The sequence below is a fragment of the Ipomoea nil genome, unplaced genomic scaffold, assembly GCF_001879475.1.
Source record: "Ipomoea nil cultivar Tokyo-kokei standard unplaced genomic scaffold, Asagao_1.1 scaffold0937, whole genome shotgun sequence".
Classification (NCBI taxonomy): Eukaryota; Viridiplantae; Streptophyta; class Magnoliopsida; order Solanales; family Convolvulaceae; genus Ipomoea; species Ipomoea nil.
In genome coordinates this window covers 2,244,649-2,264,279 of record NW_017617365.1, presented here as the reverse complement: position 1 = coordinate 2,264,279, position 19,631 = coordinate 2,244,649, and positions in this window count along the sequence as shown.

Genomic DNA, 19,631 nt, shown 5'->3' with positions numbered 1-19,631 from the left:
CCATGGACGAGTTAAGAGGCTTCTTTTTATGAGCTAAGGTTCTTTGGGACTGGCTAATGAAGAAAAATGTCTTATATTTATTTTAAAGCTCAAAGCGGTTCACTAGGGGAAAAATAACATATATAAGGATGTTGTCATTTTTAAGGCCATAAGGCTAAATCCTAATGCCTAAATTATTCTCGTGTCATCATATAACATGTAGCTCTGAAATGGTATGAAGCAAGTTCTAGAAGTAACACAATCAAAGAGGCAAACAAGCACTCAAAATGAAAAATAAGTTGCAGTGGGCAACCTATAGGCTCAAAAGCTCACGGTGTGACAGAATTTGACTACCAACTCTATGCAAGCATACATATAGCCAAACACATTCATTGACATTATGCACTCCCAAAACTCTAGAACGTATCTCCCAATCAACATAGTCATTAGAAGGCATTTTTTTAACTGTAGCAAAATGCAGAAAATTAGTGCATAAAATGTAGAATGAAAAATGCAGAATTTTACTCTAGCAAAATGCAGAAAATAGAGAAAATGCAGAAAATGTTGCAGAAAATTGCAGGAAAAATGCAGAATTTTTTTTTTTTTATATTTTGCCTATTTTGCATAAAACTTGCAGAAAACATCCCCTAATCTTACTTTCCCTTCCCCACACTCAAACTCAACATTGTCCTCAATGTTAAATATAAAAGCAAGTATGAGAAAATGAAATAAACAGGAAACTTTCCTGTTAGTTGCCAGTTTCTTCCGGGGTTGCCTTTTGGTGAAGCAACCATGAATGGTCTCTTTTTCTCTCTGTCAATCTCTATGGCCTCATACGAACAAACTTTAGTGACCATGAAAGGACCAAACCATCTAGACTTCAATTTCTCTAGAAAAAAGCTTAAGACAAGAATTAAACAACAAAACTTCTTGCCCTACATTGAATTCTCTCCAAAAATTATTTTTGTCATGCCAAGTTTTAGTCAATGTTCTCCACAATCTCTCTTCTTTTGCATGAAGTAAATGAGCATAAGAAAACCTAAGAAAAGTATCATTGTTACTCAAAAATTCATATTTGAACTGCAATGAATGTGGTTTAAGTTCAAGTTGATGTGGTGTTTCACTAGGTGAATGCTTAAAAAATTCTTCTTCTGAAGGTTTCTCAATAACATCAACAAAAAGACATGATTCATCAAAAGTTGGTAATTTTACAGCCTTAGAGATAGAGAATTCCTCTTTTTCTGTACCTACTCTAAAAATCAATTTCCCTAAAGGCATATCAATTAATACTCCTCCTGTCAACAAAAATGGCTTACCAAGTATAAGAGATGTATCTGTATCACTACCCATATCAAGAATCAGAAAATCAGCAGGAAAATAAAATTTACCAACTTTTACCAATATATCCTCCACTACTCCAAGCGGGTACTTGACTGATCTATCAGCAAGTTAAAGAGAGATTGTTGTTGGCTTCATTTCAGCTATTTCCAACTTCTTAAAAAGAGTTAAAGGCATAAGGTTAATACTAGCACCTAGATCACATAAGCATTTATCAATAACAGTATTACCAATAGTGCAAGGAATAGAAAAACTTCCTGGATCCATTAGCCTAGGAGGTAATTTTCTTTGTAGAATAGAACTACACTCCTCATTTAGGTGCACAGTAGCAAACTCTTCCAATTTCTTTCTATTAGACACAATTTCCTTAATGTACTTGGCATAAGATGGCATATTAGCAAGTGCTTCTGCAAAGGAATATTAATTTGCAATTTTTTTAAAACCTCAAAAAATCTTTTAAAGTTATTGTCCTGGTTCCTCTTTTGCAACCTCTGTGGATATGGAATGGGGGGTACATAAGGTTTTACTGTAGAGGAAGTGAGGTTTTGATCACTAGAATTCTCTTTAGGCACTTGTTCCTCTTCTTTATCACTCTCTTTCTCAACCCTCGTGGGTTCATTTTCTTTCAAAACTTCATTCAATATCTTACCACTTCTCAACGTGACAGCCATAGCTCCTTCCCTAGGGTTTATTTCAGTGGTACTAGGAAACTTACCTCGATTTTTTTTCTGCAACCAATTTAGCCAACTGACCTACTTGCACCTCTAAATTATGAATGGATGCTTGGTTGGACTGAGCAACCTTATCAATCTTTGCATCCATTTTCTTCATCATTGTGTCCTGGCTAGCCATGTATTGCATGAACATCTCTTCCAATTGAGGCTTCTTCTCCTGAGCAGGAAGTTGAGACTGCTGTGGTGCAGGTGGCTGCTGGAAAGGTCTGTATTGCTGATGTTGGAATCCTGATGGTCCCTGTTGCTGGAATCCGAGTGGTCCCATTGGTTTTGCATTACCGTTACCTTGATCTCTCCATGAGAAGTTAGGGTGATTTCGCCAACCTGGATTATATGTATTAGAAAATGGATCATTTCTTGGTGGTTGCCTACCCATGTTGGATCCCATGTAATTAGCTTCCTCATAAGATGGTTGTGATGACTCTGCATTCATACAAATAGAAGAATTATGACCATATGCATTGCAATAAACACAAAATTCTCTATTTGAACTATCACGAGTCATCAACAAGTTCATCTGTTTAGTCAATTCAGCCATTTGTGTTGTCAACTCAGATTGTGTGCTAATTTCATGCACAACAGCTCTTCGACCTCTCACTGCCTTTTGTCGAGAATTAGTAGCTAAGTTCTCATAAATAGCTTCTAATTCATCACTGTTTTTATCACCTGTGTATCCACCTGCAACAGTATCTACAAGAGACTGACAATTAGGAGTTAAACCATCATAAAAGAATTGTGTCAACAATAACAATGGAAATTGATGGTGTGGACATTGTGTCAAAAGCAATTTAAAACGATCCCATGCTTCATGAAATAACTCAGTCTCTCTTTGAGTAAAAGTGCATATCCTACTCCTATAGTCCATTGTCTTTTGAGATGAATAATATTTAAACATGAAAGCATTGTAAACATCATCCCAAGTTCCTAAAGAACCCTCTAGTAAATTTAACAACCACTGCCTAGCATCACCCCTCATGCAATATGAAAAACATTTCATTCTAAGCTCTTCTTAAGATAAATTATTTAAAGGTAAAGTTTGTTCCGTACTATAGAGCTCTCGCATGAAACCCAAAGCATCTTCACTTCCCAAACTGTTAAAGGTAGGGAGCATATTCAGATGGAAAGTCTTCAGTTCATAATTTCTAGCTGCATCAGATAATTGAATACAAGAGGGATTAACAGCTATTACTGGTCTTTGGATGTCTCGAAGACGTGGTTGAGCTGCTTGATTGTGAGGAGGTGGAACTATTGGTGGTATGGGGTCATCCAGTTGACCCACTCTATTGTTCTCAGCCATTTCAAGCCGCCTTCATACCCTGTTTTTTCTGCAAGTACGCTCAATTTCAAGATCAATAGAGAATAATTCAGTGTTTTTATGCGTTAGTGAACGCCTTAAGTTCATAAACAGAATAAAATAAAAATTAAAAAAACAAAAACTTAATAAAAATAAGAATAAAATAATAACGAACCTAACAACCTAAATAAATTTGAAAAGAAAAACTTAAAGAAAACAGTTTAATAAAGTGTTCCCGGCAACGGCGCCAAAAACTTGATTGCTATAATCTGCAAGCGCACAGAGTCAATCACAGTATAAATTCCTGGAGTATTCCAGGATCGATCCCACGAAGAACACTATTAACTGTTATCTTTAATAATCAAATTGTTGATAAGGAAAATCTCAAATAAATATAATTAATGTGATTAAAAATAATATTTATTAACTTAATGAAAAGAAAATTCCAATTGAGAGAAGACTAGGGATTTGGGTTCACCTATTAGATAATTAACTAACTCTCCTAAGTATTAATTCTTATGACTATAGTGATGATTGCTTCAAATATATCCTAATACTCCGTCGAGCTACTAGGTTGTATCCAATTAACTGTGATCATCCGTCGATATCTCACCAACATTAATTAATCCCATTAAGCAACAATCAAATATCACCACAAATACCTAAAGCTATGTCTAGTTTAGGTCAATTGTGTTTATCTTACAAGTTCTAGGTTCATAATTCACCTGTCAGTTCTTCTTATGAACTCTAATATTAGAATTATGCAATGGCCAGGTACACAATCCACAATCAAAATACATAAAATAAATATAATCAAGTTCAATTATTAAATTGAAATTGGAAGAATCAACACATGAAAAATAGTCAATTAATCTAACCAAGGCTAATCCAAATCCCTAATTAAAGTTCTAGCCCAGAATCATAATTAAATGTATGGAAAGTTCAAGAAATAATATTCTGAAAATTTAAACAAGAAGTAAGGAAGAAAAATAGTTCAAGCCTAAGAGATGATAACCTCAATTGAAGCTCGAAAATTCCTTGAAGAAATCGCTGTCGCGCAGAAGTCGTCACCTGTCGTCACTATATCCTCCGTCACTATTGTAGTAGTGACGACTTTGAAAAGTTTTCACAATTACTAAGACTTTTGTGACAATGTTTACGTACACTAAAAGTAGTATTTGAATTATATCAATAGTCGTCACAATAAATGTACATTTGGTGACGAAATATGTTATTACAAAAAATTGATTTAGTGACAACTAAAACTGTTGCAATTAATTATTTTATTGTGACAACATTTTAGTCACAATACTTATACTTATTTGTGAGAATTGTTATTGACTCAAAAACGATAATCAGTGACCTAAAAAGTTGTAACAAATAATTATTTTGTTGTGACAACAATCATGGTAACAAATGGTGTATTTATTTGTGACAAAGAAGTTAACTCTAAAACAATCATTGGTGCTAACTAAAGCCGTAACAACAATACTGAAAATTAGTGGCAAAATTTGGGTCACTAAAACAAGTTAAAATAGTGTCACTATTGTCAATCTTGATGTTTTTATAAGTGACTATTATTTTGTCACAATTTTTTTTTTCAAATAATACTAGCCAAATGCACACAATATATAATTATTATTTCAAAATCTTGTAATAATTAAATAGTTTAATTTAATTATTATCTAGAATAAAATAATTCATTCAACAAATGTTACTCGTCAAATTAAAATATATATAAAAATAGACCTCATTGTCTAACAAATATATGTTGTTAGAAATACAATAGAATGCAAATAAAAACATTTTAAAATAAAATGTCTTTATTATTCTTCACTTGAGGTATTGATGGAGATACATTGCTTAGCATATTTGGAATCCTTTGATTGCTTGATAAGTGAGCAAAAATTTGCTTGAGTTCAGCAGCTTGTTTCTTTAAAGCTACTTGTGCATAATCTTCAGAATTTTGGGATTTTTTATATTTAAGTATTTATTTGCAACTTTCCATTGACATGACTATATATACCATACTCATGCGTCGTTAAAAAACACACTAGAAAAACCTAATGGGAATAACCTAGTGAGGAAAAGAGTACATGATATGTATGCATTCATGTTTTGCAAAAGAGTATAATTGTTAGTCTTTAAGAGCCAATCTTTAGAATTGATTCAAGTAAATGTAACTCCCCATGAAGATAACAATCTTCAAAATCTGATCTACATGTTTTAAAATTAAACATTGTTTCAAAAGAGTGTAGAAAAGAGATATGGTACAACGTAATCTTCAAGATTGTCAATAGAGTTAATTAACATCCTATATAATAAATTAATAACTTTGTGACTCTTTTAGATCTCACGTGCGTTGAACATTGACGTTAGATATTTTGTCTAATATTTTTTAAACATACCCACGTATTATTTGTATAACACAAGCTTTATTATCTTCACATAGCTAGGATAGTGGGGTTAAAGTAAAACATAACTAATTTGAAATTTGGCATTATGGGGATCAAATAAAAGATCCAATATCCAAGTGACCTATGAAAATCACACATTGGTTTATCGTATAAACTTCAAAATCTTTTATAAATCGAAGATACTAGAGGATATTTTGAATACTATTCCAATATTTAATTGTAGGAGGAGCACTGTACTAGATGTTGTTAGCAATTTCATCACAAGAACAATTTCATGCCTGATGCGATTATGGAATTTCTGGTTCTATAATAGTGCTATAATAACAATGAAGTAATGGTCTCCCAGTCCCAAATGTCTTCATTATCTTCTTCGAGTGTAAATGGTCTCTTATCTATTTCAAGAGATTATTTGACAACCGTTAGTGTGATAAGCTAGTAGTACTTATCCATATAAAATATCTTCTAGATGTTTTTCAATATAGATTAACTGGTGTATAAAACTACTTCAAGAATATGCTTGATCTTCAAGATGATTGAATCTTTGGGCAGCAAAAGTTTAAAAAAGTATAAAACAGATAATACATTAATGTAAAGAATCATGAGTGTTTAAGAAATATATACACTATTACTATTTGTATTTCTCTTTTTAATAATACATTAGTACGGAGTACTATATTCATTATACAACAATTTCAGTTTATTATTTTTTATATGTTTATGTAAATGTTAGTATTTATTGTGTAAACAATTCAGAAAAGACACATGACATGGAGATGACATGATGACAAAAATCACTACTGAAAATTAGGAAATTTTCGACCACTTAAAAGTGATTTTAAATCAAGTTAAAAGTAAAAAGTAGTCGGAAATAGCAACCCAAAGTTTTTTCAGATACCAAAAATGGTCGGAACAAGACTTTCAACTTAATTTAAGATCACTTTCAGATGGTCGGAAATTCCATAATTTTCAGCAGTGAATGTTAGTAATTGAATTAGTAATTATTTATTTTACCAATTGAATCCATTGGTATTGAGTTAGTAATTATTAATTTTACATTAGTATTTATTTTACCAATTGAATCCATTGGTAAAACAATAAAATTCGTAGGTATTTAAGTTGTAATTAGTACTAAAAAAAACAAGTTGTAATTATTCAATTTGTTAATAAATCTATTGGTATTATATTGTTATTCTGTAGCCAACGCGGGAACTCTTCAGCACGAGGCCTGGGTCTCTTATTGCAACTGCCCGATGCTTTGTGAGGAAGCCTATCGCAACGATTTGGCTCGTGTTATGTTTGATCGTAAAGTTAGGGAAAGTTAGCTAGTCTTGCCTCTCCCTCGGGTTACCCCGTCCCTTTTGATCAAAAAAAGAAAAAAAAATATATCTTGTGATTTAATAATATAACTGTTGCTTTCTATATGAAAAGTTTCAGGTTCGAGTCTCATTTCAATCAACGATCAACAACATAATTTATTGAGCAGATACTATATGTAGTAATGTAGATGTGTCAAACGTGCGGGCAAATTATGCTATGGAACCGTGTCCACCCAGTTTCAAAACTGTCATAATTATGAACATAGAGTTCTATAATTATGAACATAGAGTTTTATAATTGTGAATATGATGTTCAAAAATTATGAACATTGAGTTTTATAATTATGAACATAAAGTTCTGTAATTGTGAATATAGAGTTCAATAATGGTGAATATGAAATTCAAAAATTATAAACATAGAATTAAGTAATTATGAACATAGAACCGTGTCCGTCTTACAAGGTGGACACGGTTTCACGGCATAGTAATTGAAACGTGCGTGCTTGGGCCAGCCCATCATTAGCCCGTTTAATTTTTGGACCGGATCAATCTAATCTAATTAAAGTCCGGCCCGGTCAATAGCCCTAAAAATAAAAAATAGAAAAAATATTAAAAATTATATATGGACTAATTTAAGTTATGTATTCCTTCTAAATTAATTTAACAAATTCACATATTTATTTTCAACGTACTATTTACTTAAGAAATATCACACAAAAAAAGAAGAAATCAATATTTAATAATGTAATACCATTAATAAGAATAGGTTTACAAATTACAACTACTAAATACTACAGAGTACAAAAAAAAAAAAATCATGTAAAAAAAGAAATACTTAGGAATAAGTAGTAGAGTAATTTTTTCAATTTGAAACAAATAAAATTTTACAATTTTAAAATATTTTAAGATAGTAATTATTAATTAGTATTCTAGTTAGACATTTAAATAGCTCAATAGTAAATGGAAATAATATGTAAAAATTTAATAGACATAAAAGCAATATCATAGTTTCTAATGTAATCATCTCAATAGCTATTACTCTATTAGAGCATCGACATCAGAGGAGAAATGGCGGAGAATTCACTACTATTGAGGCCAAAATGCCATGGTGGCAGAAAGAGAACCAAGAGAAAGAAGGGGTGGGGAGCATCTGCAAAGGTTCAGATATTACTCTGCCCAAGAAAAAGGAATTAATGATGGAAGAGAGAGAACCAATAAAGAAAATGAATTACTCTGACATGCTTATTTTTTAAAAATCAGTTTTGATTTTTTTTCCTCCCCTCCCACATTATTTTCTTTCCTACTCACTCTTACCTTCTCTCCCTAATACCCCCAACTGATAAGGATGCTCTTAGAATATATATATGTACTTTATATTTTTGTAACAATGTATGGGCAACGGGCCAGCCCGGTCCATATGTCAAAAATTAAAGTCTAGCCTATTCGTAATATAAAAGGGGCTAACCTTAGTCTGCCCATTGTAGCAAATAGGCCAGATCGGGTCAACTCAAACATGACGGGTCTTGGCTGAACTTCGGACTAATCCGTCCGTTTGACACCTCTAATTATATGTTTAAAAGTATCGTAATGTAGTAGATATAATTTTAGAGTATCTTACTTTGGAAAGACCAAAAAAAAAAAAAGAAAAAAAAAAGTCAATGTTAAGTGACATAGTGGATGGGCATTAATTACCATACAAAGAAGAAGTGACTTTAATGTCTTCACTAATGCAAGGAATGTTGCATGAGCATTAATAACTTAGTGGACAACATATAATTAGTCATTTCACTTTATTAGCCATTGATTCGCAATTGTAATTTGTGCTCCACTTATCATCGGCAAAGGAATTAAGAGAAGAAAATTGAAGAAAGTGGCTTCAATAGTAACCAATCGAGAATTAAGAGCGGATATATAATGTATTTCTCAAGTTTAAATGTTTATATTTCATGAAGAAAATTTATTTGTCAAGGGTGTGTTTGGTTCGCACATGGAATTGGAATCAGAATGGATATCAAATACTTGGTAATGACAATGTGTTTTAGTGAAAGTATTTTGAATGTTTGGTAGTAGGGTGAAATGAGAATGATTATCAATAATGTTGTTTGGTTATGTATGATTCAATAACGAGAATAAAGATTTTAAAAATACAAGAACACAAAATCAAGACAATTGATTCTAATATATATAAAGACATCCAAAACACCAATATGAACAAAAAATATTAAAATCTAAAAGCACTAATCAAAAGAGATGAGAAGGAATAAGGGAATAAAAGGGGATGAAACCCTTATTTTATTTGGGTATGAATTTTTCAATTAAGGGGGTATTTGAAACCCATAGTAGTGTTTTAAAAACCTATCAACCAAACAATACAATCACTTTGATACCCATTCTTTAGAGTTAAACCTGTCAACCAAACACACCCTTAATTGTTCTGAATTTAATGTTTTCCAATATATATATATATATATATATATATATATATATATATATATATATATATATATATATATATATATATATATATATATATATATATAGGCTATTTTTCTGGTGCGAACCATTATTAACATGTGAACTTGTGGAACAATCCGGTGCGCTGATGTACTAAATCCTAAGGCCCAAGATAACATTCGCACATCACCCCCCTGCACCACGTAACATGGGATACATCAGAGTCCAAGTGCAACCACACTTCTCCCTCCCATTCCGCAAGCATTTGAATAGAGATTAACACTGCATCTTCCGCTTGTATTGCGAGATCTGCGGTTCGAACACCTCTTCCGTAAAACACCCGTGCGTGAACAACGTTAGATGACGACAATCAACCCCGATGCCGGCGGCGTAAAAGGTTTGTGAATAATTATTCCCAAGTGCATCGCTACCGCACTGTTTTTCTTCCCCCGTAACATCCGTTCGGTGTTTGTGCAGAAGGCATCGCGATGATAACGGAAACCACGCCTGAACTAGGCGTTGCTATGGGTTTAACAGCGACTGGCCAACAACAATGGACCCCCACCGTGGATGCTTCCATCAGGCTGACGTAGGGGCGTGTATTTAAAACACTCAACGAAGGTATCCAATGCTATATCAACTACGCTCGAATCAGCGGGACAATTGATGACCGCCGTTCGGACGGACGATGGAACTCCGGCGACGGGTCCGTCGTTTGAACGATCGCGAGGCTGACGGAGGGGTCAAAGGCGACAATTGATGGCCGGCCCTTCCACGCTTCGTCCGACGACTACACCCACTAGATCGGGCCATGCAAGCTGTTCCAACTGCCTGGGCGCTAGAATTTCGATGGGGTTCAGATGTGAGCTCGAGGCGCTAGAATTTCGATGGGGTTCAGATGTGAGCTCGAAGTTCATCGCGGGTTGAGAAGAGCTCTGAGCGATTGAGTCGAAGAGGAACAAAATCACTCGGGTTGAGAAGAGCTCTGAGTGATTGAGTCCAAGAGGAACAAAACCACCTGCCTGAGCGCTAGAATTTTGATGGGGTTCACATAGCTCGAAAGAGGCGGGGGTTGAGAAGGGGTCTGAGCGATTGAGTCGAAGAGGAACTAAACCACACAACTTCATCTACAAGGGCTCCGATCCAGTACGAAAACGCCCATATTGGGCCGTGCACCCTCGTTCGCCAGCGTTGATCATACCAAGATGAACGGATGGCAGCGGTTCACAAGTCCACACCTAAACAAAAGTTCACACCTGAACAGTTTTCTCTCTCTCTCTCTCTCTCTCTCTATATATATATATATATATATATATATATATATATATATATATATATATATATATATATATAGGCTTCGAATCCGGTGCACCCTATGATAAATAAGTTCATGAGAACTGTACTCATGATATCCATTGATTAATTTTTCATCAATGGTTAAGATTATTAGAGATTGTTAAAGTAATTAAGGATATATAATAATCAAAATGATTAAATTGTAATTGTAGTTATTTATTTATTTATGGATATAATAGTAATGGAATCTTAAGCATTAAATTAGGGATATTATGAATGGTAATTGAGGACATCGATTGTTAAATGTTCTGCATAGACGTATTAAAAAAAATGCGTGAACGATACTGAAAGCGCAGACAAACGAGAGACAGTACAGGCAGTACAGAGGCAACCAATGATCACACTTCAATAATGGCTGGTACTAGCACAGGTAGGTGTATAAGCATGTATAGGCCTGTGCGTATTGCCAGGTTTTTCGTTTCTTAGATTTTTGTTGTTGGGTCAAACGAACTATAAGTTAGGGCTGTTTCTGTGCCTCCGTAAACAGCGTATAGGTGGTAGCGTGGTTGCATATTAGCTTGTGCAACCCTCCCAGGTTTATTACATCGTGAATATAAAACGGAAGTTTAGGGGCCGGGTGCATCGACTTAGATTAGTCTATGCATTATAGCTGCGTATGAGGAGGGAATCGTTTTCCTGTATTAAATTTGTTGTTTATTTGGTGAGACGAGCTAAATGTAGGGGTAAGTCTGTGCATGCGGGACTGATATCTGAATATGTTGAACGACATGAATTTTGATTCCAAATTCTAATGATTTTAGATTAATAGTAGGGTGCGTAAGCCAACATTAGTATGTGCATAGTAGTTTTTTTTTTTTTTTTTTTTTTCTTTTTTCGTTATTGGATTATTGTTTTTTTTTTTTTTGATATTGTTTTATGTGTTCAATTAGTTTTCTTCGACAACCTAATGTAATGAGATATATGGGTGAATGCTACGAATGTTTGACATAGAGAAGCACACGTGAATTTCAAACACACCATACAAGGGCGTTAGTTTAGGTGGATGGTGCATAGACACCGGCGAGTGCGTACATAGCGTGTGAATATGGCCGCGATATTGATTTCCTATATTGTACTTTGATTAGTTATTGATTGTATGGATATTAATACTGGAATTGAGCAACGGCCTGAATTTTGTGACCAAATTAAAATGGGCACACGCATAGACCAGAAGTGTGTGCATAATGGGCACCACCTAATATAAAACAAAAGAGGCCTTACAATCAAAATAGTTACAGAATGCTTCATTTATCTACTGGGCAGCAAAAAATGATACCAAAGAATTTTGAGATTAAACTATGGGAACGTAACTTTCTGCAACTAAACTGTAATTAGAGAACCTAAAATTGATATCCAATATCAATAGAGTTATGCCATGAAATAACAAATCTGTGCATTGCAACTAAACGTAAATCTGGCAACTTTACGTAAATCTGGCACACAACAATTAGAGAACCTAAAAATGATAGCCAACATCAACAGAGTTATGCCTTGAAATAACAAATCTGAAGATAAGGAATTTAGTTTGACACCCTGACATTTTCATCAACTAACTCAAAATCATCGGTTTGACCAGGTGCTTCGGAGCAGCGTGAATCTTCAGAGGGGGAAATAAAGTCTCATCAACCTCATCGGGCTCAACATCTGAGTCATCTGAATCCGGCGCTGGTTGTGCTAGCTGATCCGGAACTTCGGCATCATCAGCCTGTGGCAAAGGTGCGACCACATTGCCAGCACCTACCGGCTCAACCGCTACAGCAACTACCGGCTCACACGCAACAGCAACTACAGGCTCAACCGGAACATCACCAGGGAGTGGCATGAATTAATCAGAGTAACCAAAAAAAATGAAAAAAAAACGCATACTCAAACCCAAAACCGCATTCCCCTACTGTCGATATGTCTGTCTTTAAAAAAAAAAAAAAAAAGGCATTATAAAACTAAGGAACCAAGATAAAGAAAGCAATCCAAAAACCGGTAGTGTCAATTAGCACCAAAACTTTACCGCTATCTCGCACACGGCAACAAACTAATACGCACAAAACAACACTCGTAGCCACGGTACCCCCCAAACTCCTAAGAAATAATAAATAAATAAATAAACAAGCACCGACCCAACAACAGTAGCGCACCAACATAAATGTAAAAACCAAAAAAAGAAACACAGTAGTGCCAATTAACAACTAAACTAAACCCTAACTTGCACACGGTAATATACTACTACGCACAAACCACCACACCTAACTACGCAACACCCAAAAAACCCCTAAAAAAAATAATAAACACACACCAACACAATACCAGTGGCGCACCAACCTACATGTAAAAAACAAAAAAAAGAAAAAAAACTAGTGCCAATTAGCAACTACATTGAACCCTTACTTGCACAAGGTAACATACGACTACGCACAAACCACCACACCTAACTACGCAAGCCCAAAAAATCCTAAAGAAAAAACAATAAACACGCACCGACCCAATACCAGTGGCGCACCAACATAAATTCAAAATCGACAACAAAACCAACAGTACCAAATACCAACAACACTTTACCCTAACTTGCACAGGGTAACAAACTAGAACGCAACAACCACCCCATCCAAAACCAGTAGCGCACCAACCTAAAACGAAAAAAACAGGAAAAACAAAATCACAATGCAGATTACAAACTCCAAACCCGAACACACAAATTATTTGACCCATATGCATTTACCCAAGCAAAAAAATCAAACCCCAGACGCAAAAAAAAAAAAAAAAAAAAAAAAAAAAAAAAAAAAAAAAAAAAAAACCTGTCACATGCCAAATACCCACACATTTGAAGCCTCATACCTTTCACCCCCAACAAAATATTGTGCACATACAAAAACAATAACGCAAATAACACTTTTGCAAACAAACAACACAACAACAATTTATAAAATGAAAAAGCTTAGAATATGCAAACTCCTCAAAATAAAAATGGAATGATGAACCACACCGGAAAAAACAACAAAAAAAAAAAAACCACTAGATAAAAAAAAACTCATAAACAACCCATAAATCACAACCCACCTAAAACCCCATGCCAACACACTCCGACCGGAGAAAAAAACAACAAAAAATCCACATGCACATACTCTTACGCCACCCCCCCAACAAAAAACCCAAACGTACGCAACAACCCAGAACTTCGGACTACCCCAAGCCAAAACCCCATACGTTCTGGAAAAAAAAAAAAAAAAAAAAAAAAAAACCCGAACCCTAACCCAGAAATCGTACAACACCCAACATCACACCCACCTGTCCCCAACCCCCCAAACCCAAAGCACACGGACGAATGCCAAACCCACCACCCGAACCCCCGAATAAAACCCCCAAAAAAAAATAACATAGATGAACTACAACCCATGAAAAATACAAAATCTTAAATTCCACACCCAAAACCCTCTGGAACACCAGAAAACCCAGAAACCTCGATGAAAAAACGCCAAAAAAATGAAAAAAAAATTAAAGAATCGAAGAAAAATAGTACCTGAACTGTCAGCAGAAGAGATGCCCCTAAGTCGCTTAGACTGCCTCGTGCTGGAACCAGCCATGAAGAATAATCGACGTCGTGTACTAGAACGATGAGGCGAACAGAAGACGATCGGGCTGCGGAATCGAGGAGGCTGCTCTAGAGAGTTCTACGAACGGAGTGCTTTGGGAAGGGAAATAAAACAGTTCCTATTTTAACTCTTAACGCACACAATTAAACCGACGAAAAAAAAGCCATGTCATAATAAAAGACAAAGGCTAATTACAAAATAAACCCTGCCTACCTAAATAATCAGCGCACGTGTGTTTAAAATAGCGCATCATCTAAGACGTTAAAAAAATCACATCAACGATTAGGGAGTTTGCTCACGAACTCGGTTAAATAGGGGGTGTGCACCGTATTCAAAATCTGTCTCTCTCTCTCTCTCTCTCTATATATATATATATATATATATATATATATATATATATATATATATATATATATATATATATATATATATATATATATATATATATATAGAATTAGGTTCTGGTGCGGTTAGGGTGTCCAGGTACAGTTGTGTGGTTTAATCTGGGCCATTCATCTCGCTTAAATCAACGTCCAGGATTGCCAAAATGTAAAAAAAAAAAAAAAAACGCGGTGGTAATTTTGTAATTTTTGCATCTAGGTCAAAATTAAGGCGAGCGATTCTGTGATTAATGTGAGTGAGTTTTGTATATAAGATGCGTGAGTCTTGTGCGTAAGGTGCGTGAGTTTTGTGCTTAATGTGCGTGGGGTTGTGCTTAATGTGAGTAGTTGTTAAAACTTAAAGTTTGGACTTTTGTGCTTAAGGTGCGTGAGATTTGTTTTTAATGTGAGTGGAGTTTGTGCTTAATGTGCGTAGGGTTTGTGCTTAATGTGTGTGAGGTTAGTGATTAATGTCAGTAGTTGTTGAAACTTAAGGTCTGTGAGTTAATACTTAAAGTGCGTGGGTTTGTGTTTAATGTGCGTGAGGTTGTGCTTAATGTGCGTGGGTTTGTGTTTAATGTGCGTGAGGTTGTGCTTAATGTGCGTGAGTTTTGTACTTAATGTGCGTGAGTTTGTGCTTAATGTCAGTAGTTGTTGAAACTTAAGGTCTGTGAGTTAATACTTAAAGTGCGTGAGGTTGTACTTAATGTGCGTGGGTTTTATACTTAATGTGCGTGAGTTTGTGCTTAAGATCTAACACTTAAGGTGCACCATTTTTAGTTTATGCTTCTTACTTCCAGACACGCTTTTTTTTTTTTTTTAAATTTTCATTGATTTGAGCCGTTGATCTAGATTTGATCAACGGCTAAGATCTAACCGCACAATCGCACGGGAAGCTATACCCGCAACTGAACCCTTCCCTATATATATATATATATATATATATATATATATATATATATATATATATATATATATATATATATATATATATATATTCAAAAAAATGGTGTAGGTAAAACTAAAAGAAGCTAAGGTTAAATTAAAAAGTATTACTAAGAGTATAAGAAAGAAAGTGTGATGTATAAATCATAAATACAATGAATTATACTAATGTAATTTTAATTCAAATTATGACGACTTAACAACCGTGCTGTAAAAATTCCGCCTAGACATTGATTAATCGGCATCAAGACGCAAGGCGTCGGCCGGCCGCCTAGCGTATCACCATTATCGGTGGTCTAGGCGGTCGACTAGGCCGTCTAAGAGCCGCTAAGGCCTCCTAGGCGCCGACTAGGCCGCCTAGTCGGCGATTAGCTATTTTTCTTCTTTTTTTTAATGGATTATTTCACTCAAACCGACATCGTTTTTAGCGAAATAACTCTAAATTGTACAAACTCTTGATATTTTTTAGGTTAATATTTAATATTTTAGTATTAACTATTGAAGTATTAAATACTTTATAATTATTAGCCTCAGAAAATTAAAAAAAAATAACTAAATTTGTAAAAAATAAAAAATACACGGACGCATAGGCGCCGATTAATCGCTGCCTAGGTACCCTTGGCGCTAGGCGCCCCCCGAACGCCCGAGAAGCGCATAGCGATTTTTTCAACCATGCTTAACAATTAGATTTAATAATTGTATTAGGAATGTCTTTAGTAGTATTATATTCTAGCTTGGACTCTCTATCTTGTGTACTCTGTGTAGGTCTCTATTGTATTTATTATCTTTACAATTTCTATTATCATCAATAACAGAATACACGTTCTCATATTGTAACATCCCACTTTTTCTAAATCTTAATTACAATTCTAAACCATAATTAACATAAACTAAGCAGCGGATAAACAACTTAATAAGAAAACTAGTGGGATTGTCGCCCCCACAACCACCACTCCGTGGTGATTGCACAGGCTAAGGATGGAACTAGAAATAAAGATAAAATAACTAACATCCATAAAACTTAATCAAAAGCCATAAGGGGAAAAAACGCACCCCGATGTCTACATCATCAACAACATAAGTCTATAAATCCGACAAATAACATCATAATAAAAGTATTAAGAGTTTAGACTTCTATAGTTCTATAACTACTACACTAGTCTAACTCGATCACTTCGCAACTCTGGGCCCACCTGAAAGAGGTTTTACAAACAACACATAGACAAATAGGAAAACAACCGTTAGCACGAAGCTAAGTATAACCACACTCAACCCTGTAAAGTACTATAGAATATACTTTGGAAAAGCATTTGTTCACATTAAAAATCACAAACTCATCACAAAGGCAACTATAGTTACATCACAGACTTTCTATATGCTTGCAACCTATAATATCAACAGGCATGCTTCAAAATAAATGACTCAACAACATAACTAATCCAACACATAAATATCACAACAAACTCATCATAATGAGCTCATGCTTACAAGCAATTTCATACTATTAAACAATACGAAGACTACCTTCATGCTTTCAAATTCTCATCAAGGCTCAAGCAAACTGGACATACAAGACTTCAAAATGTAACTAAAGCAATCATGCTCGATAAACAAACTTGATTCATCATTCTCATTATGCAATCTCATGCAATACTCTACTCAAATGCAATCCCGTGCCATACTATACTCAAATGCAATCCCGTGCCATACTATACTCAAATGCAATCTCATGCAATACTATAAATATACTCATACACTAGTTTGTAAAAATAGAATACTTTCTGTGGAGGTCTCTTTGAGTCATCATGACTTGCTTTCTTTCATTATTTTCTTTGAGTCGCAATGACTCACTTCTTTCTTTTCTTAGAGTCGCGATGATTCACTTTCTTTATAAATGGACGAGGTAGGAACTTCACCATAGTGTGAATGAACCTATCCGGGCACGACATCTAGCCGACCTAATACTCTGCTCGTCCACCGAACCACTCTCTTGGTTCTATGCTCAAACTCTGTGAAATCAGGTATCGAACTATTAGCGTGCACACCCCCTGACCAGGATTTCAAGCCTGGCGGGCAGTTTCCAACCTCGTAACGTGAGAATACACCGTGTTACATATACTGGGACCGCAATGTCCATAAAATCATCCGAGAGGACATAGTCCAAACGGGGTCCTCCAAAACCTACCGATATAGATAATATATATAAATATATCACTCATGCTCCAATGTCATGCATGTCATATCTCAACAACTTCTCATTGCATCAAAATAATGATATACCACATGTTCATGAATTTTGAAAGTAATACTTAGACTCACGTTGGCCATTTATGCACTTTTAGAACATGCTATACTTGAAATGCAAAAATGCTATACAACATGTTACAATTAAATATCACAGTGAACTTTCAAGAATACACCAACATGCTTGTATTGCAACATATCAAACTCTTCATATTTCTACCATCAAATTAGACTCCAAATCCATTTGATCAAATAACATGTTCTAGTCATACTTTTCTAATAAAACTTATTCTCAAAGTGAACATGCATTTCTATTCATCAAGTAAATAACATCAGGGAAACAAGGCAAGGCAAATCTCATTACAGTGAACTTCAACATACACACTGTGAAGCAAAATCATCAATAAATCCATCATAACATGCTCAATTCTAGTCCAAATTCAACGAAATCAAAGCCAAAACGTGCGTCGAGACGGCCCCGAGGTACCGAGCCACAAGGGCCCGTGACACCTGGCCCGAAACGACACGTAGCTTAGCCACAAGGGCCCGGCCACTGCATAGAACACTCTCAGGGACCAGGGGCGGGGCTCCTCATCGCCCGCCCCTCTCAAGCCGTCACAACGCCGGGCCTAGGCAACGACCCTCTCCTAGGGCCGTGCCCAAGGCCCGGTTGGCCACGGCTCTAGCCGGCGGCCACCTTGATGGGCCGCGGCTAGGGCCGTTACATTCATCTGGTGCATACTGTGTATGCACCAAATGATTCATTTCATATGCAAATCACTTTCAAGAAAGTCCAACACATCCAAAACATTATCAACACATCATAGACAAGTAATAGATCACTTCCTAGCTCAAACACAACAAAAATCTACCATTTCTACTCATTTCTAATCAAGAATCTAGGTTTCACAGAGCCAAAAAAAAAAATGAAGAGGGAGTCCATGGAGTTCACTACCTAAACTCCCCAAACAATCCATACAAGGCTTAGAATAGAACCTTAGAGATTGGATGAAGCTAGAAGGAAGATAGAAGGCTAAGATTGAAGGGGGAAAATGAAGATAAAACTTAGTGTTGTTTTTCTTTCTTCTTGGCAGACAAAAACATTGGTGAGGCAAAGAAAGAGATCAGGGAATCAACAATGGAATAGTGAGACTTATATAGGGTCCAAAACCCTAGCTAGATCATCAATGATTGGTTGAGGGAAAAGTGGTAATTTAGCTTGTTTCTAGTAAAGATCATACAAAAGGAGAAAGGCTTTTAGTCCACCTTGCAACATGGACCATAGACTAGAAAGGTGTTTTTAAATAGTTTGGGGTTCAAAATGTATTTTTCCAAAAATGATTTCCAAACAAACACTTGGTTCAGAATTCTCCCGGTCTCACTCATATTGGTTTCTCAGTTTAAAACTTGGTACGTGAAGTACCTGAAAATTTAGGATTTTGGAATAAAAGTTAGATTTTGGTGTTGAATTGATTTATAATATACTCAAAATAATTTATTCAAACACCAATTTATCGCAAAATAAAAATAAAAATTAATGGAATGAAAATGGCTATTTTGGAATTTCTTGAAATTGGATTTATAAAATTA